The following is a 13,468-nucleotide window of genomic DNA, read 5'->3' as shown; positions in this document are numbered from 1 at the left end:
AGCACTTTTGGGAGGCTGAGGTGGGCAGATCACCTGAGGTCAGGAGTTTGAGACCAGTGTGGCCAACATGGTGAAGCCCCGTCTCTACTAAAAATACAAAAATTAGCCGGGAGTGGTGGCAGGTGCCTGTAATTCCAGCTACTCGGGAGGCTGAGGCAGGAGAATCGCTTGAACCTAGGAGGCAGAGGTTGCAGTGAGCCAAGATCGTGCACCATTGCACTCCGGCCTAGGCGACAAGAGCAAAATTTTGTTTAGAAAAAAAAAAAAATTTAGAAATGATCAGTGCACTACACAGCACTGCTCCAGTGCCACATGGGTTCTGAACATGGAGGGATCACAGGCAGCTGGGGGGAAATCTGAGAGGGCTTCTTGGAAGAAGTGGCATTTTATTTATTTGACAACAGCATTTCTCGAGCACACCTCTTGCAGCTCCCTACTTCCTGCAAGCCTGGGGCTACCAGGTCTCTGCTCTTATGGAGCTTATGAAATAGCAGAGGTGAGGTGCAGAGGCAGACAATGAGCGAGGCAACAAGTACCTGGAAGTGACACTGTGCAGAGAGCAATAAGTGCAGGGAAGGCAAGTGTCCTGGGCTTTGACAAATGTGTAGGGCCCGGTCCCTGGAGAAGAGGAGGCCGGGGCACCCCCAGCAGAGTATAATGAGGGAAAAGGCAGGGAGGGGTGCAGGGGAGGGAAAGAGAGAGAATCCTGGGAGGGGGAGTACGTTTGGAGTGAGCTTGGATGCCAGGCTCAGGAATCACCCAGTGAGCAGGGGGGAGCCAGAGCAGGCTATGGAGCAAGGGAGTGGCATGATGAGAACCAGCTGTGCCTTAGGAAGCACAGCTGAGCAGCAGTTGTAGGGTGAGGCTGGAGGTGGAGAGACACAACAGGAGGGTCCTGTGATGAGGGGGTGACCACTGGGAGTGTGTGGGGTCATCTGAATGGGGAGGACAGGGATCTTACAGAGGGTTAAGGACCAGACAAATGACGCAGTGTCCAGGAGGTGAGAAGGGGGTCAGGGTACAGGTGCAGAAACAGAGTGTGGAGATGCAGACAGCTAAAGATGGAGCATTTTAGCAACAGGACTGTGGCTGCCCTTCGGCAGCATCTTTCCCATTCTGATCTTACCCAGGTTCAGGTACCCCAGGATGGACAGGCCAGGAATGGGAGGCAGGCACTTCTCAATGGGCCTCTGTAGGAGCCAGGCCCTGAGGCATGGTTTTTCAGCACCTGCCCCCTCCGTGGCCACATCTGCACTGTGCCTGGAATGAGTGGGTTTTTGGTAGGGTTGCCAGATTCAGCAAATAAAAATACAGAATGCCCAGTAAAATTTGAACTTCAGAAAAACAATAAAAGATTTTATAGTGTAAGTATGACCCATGCAATATTTAGGATATATTTAGACTAAAAAATTATTCATTGTTTATCTGAAATTAAAATTTAACTGGAGGTCCTGTATTTCATATTGTAACTCCACTTTTTTTTTTTTTTTTTGAGACAGGGTCTCACTCTCTTGCCCAGACAGGAGTGCAGTGGCATGATCTCAGCTCACTGCAACCTCTGCCTCCCAGGCCCAAGCGATTCTCCTGCCTCAGCCTCCCGAGTAGCTGGGATTACAGGCGTGCACCATTACCGCCTAGCTAATTTTTGTATTTTTGGTAGAGACAGGGTTTCACCATGTTGGCTGGGCTGGTCTTGAACTCCTGACCTCAAATGATCCACCTGCCTCGGCCTCCCAAAATGCTGGGATTACAGGTGTGAGCCACCGCGCCCAGCCTGCAACTCTACTCTTTGGTACAACCTATATGCCAGCCATGTCCTAAGAAATAATATTTCTGTCCATGTGTGCGTGTGTGTGTGTGTATAGGAGAGAGAACTAATCTGTACTAGTTTTTGGAATAGATACAACAAAAAAATCAGAATGAGTCAGCTTTGAAGCTGTCTTGTCAAATGGACACTGAGCTGCTTTCCTCATGTTAAGCCTGACTGGCCTGGGGAGCCCCACGCCTCGGACGGTGCATTCTGCTTAGAGGACCATACTGCTGTCGGATAACCAAATCGACCTTCACCTCCTACCCTGAACTCCGCCGCCATCTCGCTCCAAAACTTGCCTGGAGTCAGTTGTGGGGAGCACAAGGGTGGGATCGGACCAGACCAGCAAGTGCTGAGTTTTTACTGGGAACCCCACTAAGCTGTGATGTAAATTCCTCAATGGAGGGGGGAGATTTGTTTTTTCATTGATACATAATATTTGCACATATTTAGGGGTGCATGTGTTATTTTTACATGCATTGAATGTGGAATGATAAGTCAGGGTATTTAGGGTATCCATCACCTCAAGTATTTATCATTTCTATATGCTGGGAACATTTCAAGTTCTCTGTTCTGTCTGTTTTGAAATATATAATCCTGGTATGCTATTGAACATTAGAACTGATTCCTTCTATCTAACTGTATTTTTGTATCTATTACCCAACCTTTTTTCATCCTCTCCCCACTTCTTAGCCCTTGGCAACCACTATTCTACCGTCTACCTCCATACGATCCATGTGTTTTTTTTTTTTCTCTTTCTTTCTTTTTTCCTCCCACATATAAGTGAGAACGTGCAGTATTTGTCTTTCTGTGCCTGGCTTTTTTCACTTAGCATAATGGCCTCCAGCTCCATCCATAGTTGCTACAAATGACAAGATTTCATTATTTTCGTGGCTGAATACTATTCCTTTCTGTATCTAGACCACATTTTCTTTATCCATTCATCCCTTGATGGACACTTAGGTTGATTCCATATTTTTGCTATGGTGAATTGTGCTGTATGGGAGCACAGGTATCCTTTGATATACCGGCCTTTTTTCCCACTTGAATAAATACCCAGTAGTGGGATTGCTGGCTTACATGGTAGTCCTATTTTTAGTTTTTGAGACACCTCCATACAGTTTTCCATAGTGACTGTACTAATTGACATTCTCTCTAACAGTGTATTAAGAGTTCCCTTTTCTCTGCATCCTCACCAGCGTCCCTGTTAGTTTTGGTCTTTTTAAATAGCCATTCTGGCTGGGGTGAGATGATATCTCATTGTGGTATTGAGTTGCATTTCCCTGATGATTAGTGGTGATGAGCGTTTTTTCATACAGCTGTTGGCCATTTGTATGTCTTCTTTTGAGAAATGCCTATTCATGTCTTTTGCCCACTTTTTTTTTTTTTTTTTTTTGAGTCAGAATCTTGCTCTGTCACCCAGGCTGGAGTGCAGTGGTGTGATCTCGGCTCACTGCAAGCTCTGCCTCCCAGGTGCATGCCTTTCTCCTGCCTCATCCTCCCCAGCAGCTGGGACTACAGGCACACGCCGCCACACCCAGCTAATTTGTATTTTTAGTAGAGATGGGGTTTCACCATGTCAGCCAGGATGGTCTCAATCTCCTGACCTTGTGATCCGCCTGCCTTGGCTTCCCAAAGTGCTGGGCTTATAGGCATGAGCCACTGCACCCGGCCTTTTGCCCACTTTTTAATAGGGTCATTGGGTTTTTTACTGCTGAGTTGTTTGAGTTCCTTGTGTATTCTGGGAATTATTCCCTGTCAGATGCAGCCACTGCTTTCTCCCACTCACAGGTTGTCTCTTCACTCTGTTGATGGTTTCCTTTCCTGTGCAGAAGCCTCTTACCTTAGTATAGTCCATTTGTCTATTTTTTGTTTTCGTTGCCCGTGCGTTTGAGATATTAGCCATAAAATCTTTGTCTAGACTAAGGTCCTGAAGTGTTTTCCGTATGTTTTCTTCTAGTAGTTTTATAGTTTCAGGTCTTATGCTTAAGTGTTTGATCCATCTTGAGTTGATTTTTGTATATGGCGAGAGATAGTGGTCCAGTTTCATTCTTCTGCATACGGATATCCAGTTTTGGGGTGGGGGGGATTTCTCTTAAAAGAAAGGTGGGGCTGGGCATGGTAGCTCATGCCTGTAATCCTAGCACTTTGGGAGGCCAAGGTGGAAGGGTTACTTGAAGCCAGGGGTTTGAGAGCAGACTATGCACAGAGCGAGACTTTGTCTTTGTAAAAAAATTTAAAAAATTATAATAGCTGGTCATGATGACATGTGCCTGTAGTCCCAGCTACTAGGAAGGCTGAAGCAGGAAGATCACTTGAACCCAGGAGTTGGTGGCTGCAGTGAACTATGATCATGGCACTGCACTCCAGCCTGGGTGACAGAGAGCAAGACCCTTTCTTTAAAAAGAGAGAGGGAGGCTGGGCACAGTGGCTCACACCTGTATTCCCAGCACCTTGGGAGGCTGAGCCTGGCAGATCACCTGAGGTCAGGAGTTTGAGACCAACCTGGCCAACATGGCGAAACGTCATCTCTACTAAAAGTACAAAAATTAGCCGGGTGTGGTGGTACACGCCTGTAATCCCAGTTACTCGGGAGGCTGAGGCAGGAGAATCACTTGAGGTGGAGGTTGCCATGAGCCCAGATAGTGCCATTGCACTCCAGCCTGGGTGACAGAGTGAGACTCTGTCTCAAAAAATAAAAAAATAAAAAGAGAAGAGAGAGAGAAAGGTGGATTGGCATGGTGATTTCCTTCCTCAAAATTCAAAAGGGCAACATGCTCAGTCTGGCTCTGGATGAACCAGGAATGATCTTAGTCCAGGGAGTGAGGTGGGGCAGGAAGAAGGTAGATTTCAGAGCCAGCCAGACCTGGTGTGAGTCCCCTGATTCTACTTCATGACTTGACAACTTTGGGGCAAGTGCTTGACTTCTGTGGGTCTCAGTTTCCACATCTCTAACGGTAATAGCACATGGAGGTAGGCATATAGCTCATTGCAGCCACTCAATTGATGCAGAGCACCTGCTCTGTGCAAGTGCTGCTTTAAGTGCTTTGCACGTATTAACTCATCTAATTCTCACAATAATCCTATGGCTGTGATTATACCCATTTTGCAGATGAGGAAACTAAAGGAGAGGTGTTAGTTCTCTTTCCCCTTGTGAATTATGATCTGGTAGCAGGCACTGACACATATACTAATCCCTGTGGATGGGCAGGGGACGGCAGCTAGGGGATGGTCAGTGGCATCAAAAGTCTATGAAAGGCACTGGGAGAAAGAGAGGTGGGATTCACTTAGATTAGGGATGGGTGGGAAGGCTTCTTGGTGGTGGTGGGTCTTCACAGGGCCTTGAAGGTCCAAAAGACTGTTACTGGGTGGAGAGCTGAGGAGGGTGTTTCAGACAGAGCATAAGCAATGGCTGGGGGCAGGAGGACAAGGGCGTGTGGAAGGAGCAGCTGTCCTGCTGAGCTACAGCTGGGTGCAGGCTGTGTATGCGTGTTTGTGTGTGTGTGTTTGTGTGTGCATGTATATAATTTTTGTGTGTGTATGTATATATGTATGTATGTGCAAATGTTTGTGTATGCATGTGTGTTTATACGTGTGTGTATATATGTGTGTGTGTGTGTGTGTGTGTGTGTGTGTGTTGTTGTGGGGGATGGAAGAGGTTGAAAGCGGAGCCAAGTCCTTTGAGTTTTATTCTGTGGAAAGTGGTATATCTCCTGGGTGCAGGCTCTGAACCTAACCTGCTTTTTTAACTCTCCATTATTGGATCTGTCCATCTTGTTAATAAGATGTTTTAATGCCAGCAAAAGTGTGCCCTTTCCGATCACGATGGACCGCTGAACTTGACATTTAATGGAAAACAGAGCCCAGGCCTGAGAGACGGTGAGTGAGACGGGCACATGTTCTCACAGAGGCTGTTCTGTGGCTGTGTGGACAGGGCTGGCCTGTTTCAGGACGGTGTCAGGGCTCGACTGAGCCTGTCGGTGGAGACAGCCCCATTGCTGCACAGCAGCACGGGAGCGTGCTGAGGAGATTCTGGCATCTCCCATAGTTTGCTGATATGTCACCCCTGCTGGGAAGTTTAAGGGACGTGTCTAGAAGTGGCTGTAACAGAAGATGAAACATGCCTGGTGTCCTGAAGGGTGCCTGTGAAGTGCTGTGGGGGAGGGAAGTCATGTCCCTCTGGGGTCTGAGGGAAAGGCCGCATGGAGCAGGTGGCCCCAGAGCTGCCTCTTAGGGTGGGGCAACCATTCTAGAAGGTGGAAGCAGCTTGAGCAAGATTCATTGGCCAAATGGGGTGGCCGTCAGCCAGTGGAGAGCATGGCCCCCATGAGACAAGTGTCCAAAGGGGAGAAGGGAGAGGGTTGGTAAAGGGGGAGAGCTGGGAGGCTCCTGGGGAAGGGGGCTTGTCTAGGGGAGGGGAATGCAGGTGTGATCCAGGACAGAAGGCTTTTTATCACAGCCACTCCAAGGTCAGGATTTCTCAGCGGCCTCTGAGGACCCTGGGAAAAGGGAGGAGCAAGCAGGTGGGCCAGGGGGCTCAGGCTGCAAGCAACAGAAGCTCATTGTCGACCTAAGCACAAGGGGAGTGATTGGAAAAGCATCTGGGTGCAGTGGGAAGCCTGGAGACCTGGCTTGGCAATAGGCGGAAATCATGGAAGCTGGTTGAGGGGAAGGGGGGGCACTGCGATGGAAGCAGACCTGTGGGAGTAGCCTCGTGGCAGGAACGCTGGGATCTGGATCCATTCCTGGATGCCTGGCTCCCAGCTCAAGCTCTGCACTCAGTGAGGGCTCAGCCTAAGAGCCCTTGGCTTGGCGAAGGCAGGCTCCTGCCTACAATCCCACAGGTAAAGTAATTTCCCACAGGGAGACTGGAATGCTCTTTGGAAGGCAAATGGGGGCTGGTTGGCCTTAAAGCACCAGAGTTCATTATACATCTATCTGGAGGGAGAGCCTGAGGCCCACACCCAAAAAACTGGGCTGGCAGGTGATGCAATCTCAGTTGTTTTGGGAGTTCTGCCCCCTTCCTAGATTCCCCAAGGGAGATTTCTGTTTTTAAAACGTGGCTTTCTGTTTTTAAAACAGTCCTAATTACCCAAGAAAACTTTACAGTGAATGTGCTAGTTGTCCCAGTCAATGTCAGGATGATGGACACATGGATGCTGGACTTTCTGCTTCTCCATCTGACACCTGTTGCCTGTCAGGCTTCCTTTGTTCTGGTGCATCATAAACCACACTTCTTCATTAATCTCAATTCTACATGTGGCATGCAACAGCCTTTCTTTGCTGCAGATCTACAGAACTCAGAGTAAAGAGCCAAAAAATTATTCAGTTAATTTGATTGACATAGACATCTACTGTGAGCCACTAACACCAGAACCAGGGTGTGGCACAGATCTTAAGAGCTGGATCTTAAGTGTCTTACAGAAGGACCCCCTGAGCTCAGCAGATTTCCCAGAACATGGCCAAGTGTTTACTCCTGTGTAGACTGAATTTCTGCAAGGGAGATTCACTCTGGATATGGAGATAGAGATGGGATCCAGGGTTAGAGTCTGCAGGGAAATACTTCAACCTGCATTGAGTCTGTGATTTTGGCAATATCTGATGTGGTGAGAAGAGTCGTAGATGACTATTCTACGGCCTTAATTTCATTGCCAAGGGGGTGAGCATCTCTAAATGTGCCTTTTTTTCTTTTCTAAATGAATTCTTCACTTATGGTCATATGTGATAAGTGACAAAACAATACACCAATGTTTTATGCAGAAAGTTCCTTTTTTGTTTTTTGTTTTGGTAACATTCCAGTTACCAAGAATACAACCAGCAGGGACAGGTTTTCCTCCACCTTGAAGGGTGACCCTCAGAGTCCACATGCTCCCACTGGCTGTTGGTTTGGGGCTCTGGGCAGGGCTGCCAGGCACCCACTACACTACAGGAAGCTTACATCCTGGTAGCACCAGGCCCATAATGCTCAGGAGGGAACTGTTCCTAAGCCCTCTAAGGCAGGAGCAGATACAGGACAAAGTTTCAGCGGGTTTTAACAAGAATCTCCCAGCATCAGCCACGATTCCACCAGGAATACATGTGCTTCGTGAGAACTGCAATAAAAGCTGGGAAAATATGACAAGTTATGATAGACAGAGCCATACAAAAATGACAAGCCATGTGACAAGATGGTATTTTGGGGTTGGGGAGAGAGTTAGAAATAATTACAGCGTTCCCACCCCTCTCGCCGCGCCACTGGGGGCTTGTGTGTGTAGATCGAAGAGAAGGGGGAATCGTTTGACTCTAATTTCAAGCCTTGTTCCTGTAATGGTTCCTTGTGGAATGCTGTTAAATAATGATAATTATTACAGAGCCCTGTGCTTTGAGCCACTCTTGTCAACTGCAGCTGCGTCCTGCAGGGTTTGCTACTTCCCTCTGAGACTGGTTTGTGAGGCTGATCTAAGATGTTTGCAGATTATTTCTTCTTAAATTTTCTAATGATCATTTGGGTAGGAGTCATGAGATGAACACAGATATCTTGAGTTTGGCCTTGTAGGTCCAACATTTCATGGTCATGGAAAGGTAGGTGTGCATGGATTAATACACAACGCAGCCCTCAGTGGTGTGACCTGTGAAAATGTTATCCACTCCTTCAACCCGTCAACTTCACTCCATTCAAATGCTTATGATTTTACCATGAGTTAAACTCTGCTCTGTGCCAGGATGGAGTGGTGAATCTGACATACGTTCCCCCTCTGGAAGTTCATGTAAAAGAAAACTACTGGGTGTAATACTGTGGAAGGCATGATAATAAAGGCACGCACACTGGGCTTAGGCGCAGGAGGGTGGATTGCCAAGTCAACCTGGAGTGACAGGCGTTTGTTTAAAGGGAGAGGACGCTGGAGCTGGGACCTGAAGGCTATGTAGGAGTTAGACATGAAATCTGTTCCAGGCAGGAGGGTTTTATGAGTCACAACGTGGAGGCACATAAGCAAATTGCATGTTTAGTGAGGGATTAGGGGGACAAGATGGCTGAAAGAAGGCAAGACCCTATTTTAATTCTAAAACAATTGTTTTTCTGATTATAGCGATAATGTTTAAAGACAATTAGGGTAAAAATCTTAGTTGGCCTATATTTTCTCTTCATGCCTCTCCTCTCCCCTACCTCCTTCTTTGGATGTACTTCTTTCTATTTGTTTCTCTCTCCTTCCCTCTTTCTGCAGAAGCAGGATGAAGTTGAATGTATAGTTTATATCCTTGCATCACTAATTACATTATGAACATTTCCCATTTCCTATATATACTCTTTTTTCTCTCTCTCTCTCTTTTTTTTTTTTTTTTTTTGAGACAGAGTCTCACTCTGTCACCCAGGCTGGAGTGTAATGGCATGATCTTGGCTCACTGCAACCTCTACCTCCCAGGCCCAAGCAATCTTCCCGCCTCAGCCTCCTGAGTAGCTGGGACTACAGGCTTGTGCCACCATGCCCAGCTAATTTTTGTGTTTTTAGTAGAGACAGGGTTCCGCCATGCTGCCCAGGCTGGTCTTGAACTCCTGATCTCAAGTGATCCACCCTCCTTGGCCTCCCAAAGTGCTGGGATGAGAGGCATGAGCCACCCCACCAGGCCCATATGTATTATTTTAAATGACTTTTAAAATTTCACCTTATGGATATGCCAGAATTTTCTAAACTATTTCTATATTGTTGTGCATTTTGTTTGTTTTCAGTTTTTTGCCTCATAAATAACACTGTGGTGAACACTAAAATAAAAACTTCTGCCCCCATTTCTGATGATTTCCTTGAGATAAATCCCTAGAAATCTAGAAATGAAATTAAAGGGTATGAATATTCCTAAGTTTCTTGATACATGTTGTCAGTTGATTTATTTTAAAAAAACAGCTTATACTTAGAAAAAAGAAAAGCCCATCTCTTTAACTTCCAGGTAAAGATGGCAGATTGAACACACTAATTTTGTTCCTCTACCCCCTACTTCAGTAAGGAGATTTTTTTTTGAAAGGCATAAACTTTCAAGAACATGAGAGGAGAACAGCAGCACAGTCTGGGAGTCTGAGCAACAGATGGACGAGTGGTAACTGCTTTAGCAGATTTGGGAAGGCTGAATCCCCAGCTGGTGGTTGAGAAAATGGAAAATCAACTCCATGTACGCAGCTGAATCCTCAAAACACGCAGGAGTGGGTGGCACCAGGTGAGTCTCGGGGACACCGAGGGTTGTTTCAGAAACAGTGAAGTCCCTGGTTCTGCTTCCTTGCTCTGTTGGCTGGGCCAGAGGTGGTTCCCCTCACCCCGTGCCTTGCATAAGTTTGCACATTTTTCTCTGGAGAAGGTGAAGTTGGGCAACGCTGCAGTGGGACATCAGGTGCAGCAGAGGATCGGATAAGGACTTCGGACCCCCAATGGGCTAAGGGAGCCTACGTAGAGTGGCTGCTGGTACCCCCAGTTCTCTCCCCCTAGACCCTTGGAATGCTGATACCCAAGCTGGGCCTCCAGGCTGGGGACTTAAGAAATCTTCCTTATGGAGGTTGTCCTGCACAAGAGCAAAGACTGTGAAGAGATGAATGTGCAGGTTTTTAGACGAACGTGTATAGGGAAGTTCATAGTAGTCATCCCCTACTCACATACTTGGAGTTTCTAAACTGATTCCGAATTCTTCACATTTAAACATGAGAAAATGACCAAAGATTGCCAGACATCTAAAGAAAACATCTAACATGAAAGAAAGATACCAAAGCAAACTATGAGAGGACCTTGAGCACTACCCACCAGACACTACACATTAAAGTCAATTTGAGAGGACTTATAGGTATAAATGTGAAAGGTATAATAATAAAACTCCTAGCAGGAAACATAGGAGAATATTGTCATGACATTGAGGTAGGCAAATATTTCTTAAACTGGACAAAAAAAGCACTAATTATAAAATTAAAAATTAATTAAAATTCATTAAAATTTAGAATTTCTGTTCCTCAAAGGACACCATTTAGAGAATGAAAAAGTAAGCCACAGAGTGAAACTAGATATTTTCAATTTATACATTAGGCAAAGGGCTTCTATCCAGATTATACAAAGAACTCCTATAAATCAATACAAACCAGCCAATAAGAAAAGACTGCTTGAAGATGAAACATCTGCTAGAAATGACAGACCCAAAATAAGAATTGGAGGATAAAGTTGAAGAATCGCTTGAAAATTGAACAAAAAGACCAAGGGATGGAAAACAAAACGACTGGGAAATTAGTGGACCAGTTCAGAAAGTAGGAAGAGAGAAAATAGAAAGGAGAAAATAATAAGTGAAATAATTCAAGAAAAATTTACCAAACGAAAAGGTACAGTTTCAGGTTGAAGAGGTTCATGAATTCACAATGAATCAGAATAGAGCCATATAATGAAATTTCAAGGCCCTGAGGACAAACAGGCAATGTTATAAACTTCCAGAAAAGAAATAAAACACAACATAATACAAGAGAACTGTCATATCAAAGGATCAGGTGTCACACTGGCTTTGGAATTCTCAGCCTGGAGGCAACCCTGGAAGCTAAAAGACAATGAACAACGTTTTCAAAATATGGAAGGAAAATTATTTTCTTTTCTTTTTTTTTTTTTCAAGACAGAGTCTTGCTCTGCCACCAGGCTGGAGTGCAGTGGTGCAATCTCAGCTCACTGTAACCTCTGCCTCCTGGTTTCAAGCTATTCCCCTGCCTCAGCCTCCCACGTAGCTTGGACTACAGGTGCATATCACCACGCCTGGCTAATTTTTTGTATTTTAGTAGAGACAGGGTTTCACCATGTTGGCCAGGATGGTCTCGATCTCCTGACCTCGTGATCCAACTGCCTTGACCTCCCAAAGTGCTGGGATTACAGGCTTGAGCCACCACGCCTGGCCTGGAAGGAAATTGATTTTCAATCTTGAATTCTACCCAGTCTATCAATCAAATCTGAGGGTAGAATAAACATTTCCAGACTTCAAAAAGTCTCAAAAAGCCCAGGTGCAGTGGCTCACACCTGAAATCCCAGCACTTTGGGAGGCAGAGACAGGTGGATCACTTGAGGCCAGGAGTTTGAGGCCAGCCTGGGCAACATGGCAAAACCCCATCTCTACTAAAAATACAAAAATTAGCTGGGCATGGTGGTGCATGCCTGTAATTCCAGCTACTTCGGAGGCCGAGGCGTGAGAATCTCTTGAGCCAGGGAGGTGGAGGTTGCAGTGAGCTGAGATCACACCATTGCACTCCAGCCTGGGCGAAAGAGGGAAATTCTGTCTCAAAAGGAAAAAGAAAGTCTCAAAAAATTTATATCCCATGTACTCACTTCTCAGGAAGCTTCTGTAGTTTATATTTTACCAGAATAACAAAGTAAACACAGAGAAAGGCATAGGTAACAAGAAACTGGAGAAGCAACAGAGAGACACAAACTGATGACTGTGACCAAAAGTATAATGCTGGTAAAATCTGGAAAGTCAAAATTACCAAAGAAGCTAATAAGCAGGAATGAGGAATTGCTGCAAAACAAAAACAGACCATTTTCTTTTTCTTGTAATTGCATCCCTACAAGGCTCGCAAGCCAAGTTCCCACTGCTCTGGTGGCTGCACTCTGGGTATGGAGATAGAAATGGGATCCCAGGTTGGAGTCTGCAGGAAAATACTTCAACCTGCATTGGGTCTGTGATTTTGGCAATATCTGATGTGGTGAGAAGAGTGACAGATGACCATTCTATAGCCTTCATTTGATTGTCAAGGAGGTCAGCATCTCTAAATGTGCCTTTTTTTCCTCTTGTAAATGAATTCTTCACTTATGGTCCTATGTGATAAGTGACAACATAATACACCAATGTTTTATGTAGAAAGTTGCTTTTTTTTTTTTTTTTTTTGAGTGAGAATCTCACTCTGTTGCCCAGCCTGGAGTGCAGTGTCACAATCACCACTCACTGCAGTCTTGAGCTTCTGGGCTCAAGTGATCCTCCCACCTCAGCCTCCCAAAGTCCTGAAATTACAGGTGTGAGCCACCACTCCCAGCAACATTACGGGTCCAGTTGGGGAAATGGTTGTGCTATGTCCTATCCACGTGAAGGGATATTATGCACTTGTTAAAAATAGGTTTACTGCGAGTTTGTATCAAGATTTAAAAAATGCTTACAGTGTGTTGGTGAATAAAAAAATGACAGGGCACACTGCTGCATTACTGTGTGACAGCAATCACACGAAAGAAGTAATCTATGCAGAGGACGAGAAACTTCTTTGAAGAAGCAGTGAACATTCACCAGCTGTTTCGGGGTGGACTATAGACGAGCTCCCTACCCCCATTCTTTCTGCTTCCCCAATTTTTTAAAATGAGAAAGTGACTGCTTTTATGATGGAGATCAATATTAGCAGTAAGAAATGAGTGTATGTTAATTATCCCGTGTTCCGTAAAAATGCTTGGACTGCTGACAAGCTTCTCCAGAGCTGCCTCGATTCCCCGGCCCAGTTCTGCCTTCAGATACCAGTTGTGCAGACATATTTGGGAGCAGACGTTGGCTCCTTCTTTTGCTTCTCTTCTCTACTCAGACATCAAACAATCAGCATTGTGTGGAGCACATTATTGTTCTTAATGAGGCAACAGGCCCTATGTGATGGGACTCTGAGCACTGGGAGTGCTTTTTTTCTTTTTAGATCTAAAAAATACT

This window comes from Nomascus leucogenys, chromosome 3 (assembly GCF_006542625.1).
Source record: "Nomascus leucogenys isolate Asia chromosome 3, Asia_NLE_v1, whole genome shotgun sequence".
NCBI lineage: Eukaryota > Metazoa > Chordata > Mammalia > Primates > Hylobatidae > Nomascus > Nomascus leucogenys.
The sequence above is the reverse complement of the archived record's forward strand: the minus strand, read 5'-3'. Positions refer to the sequence as shown.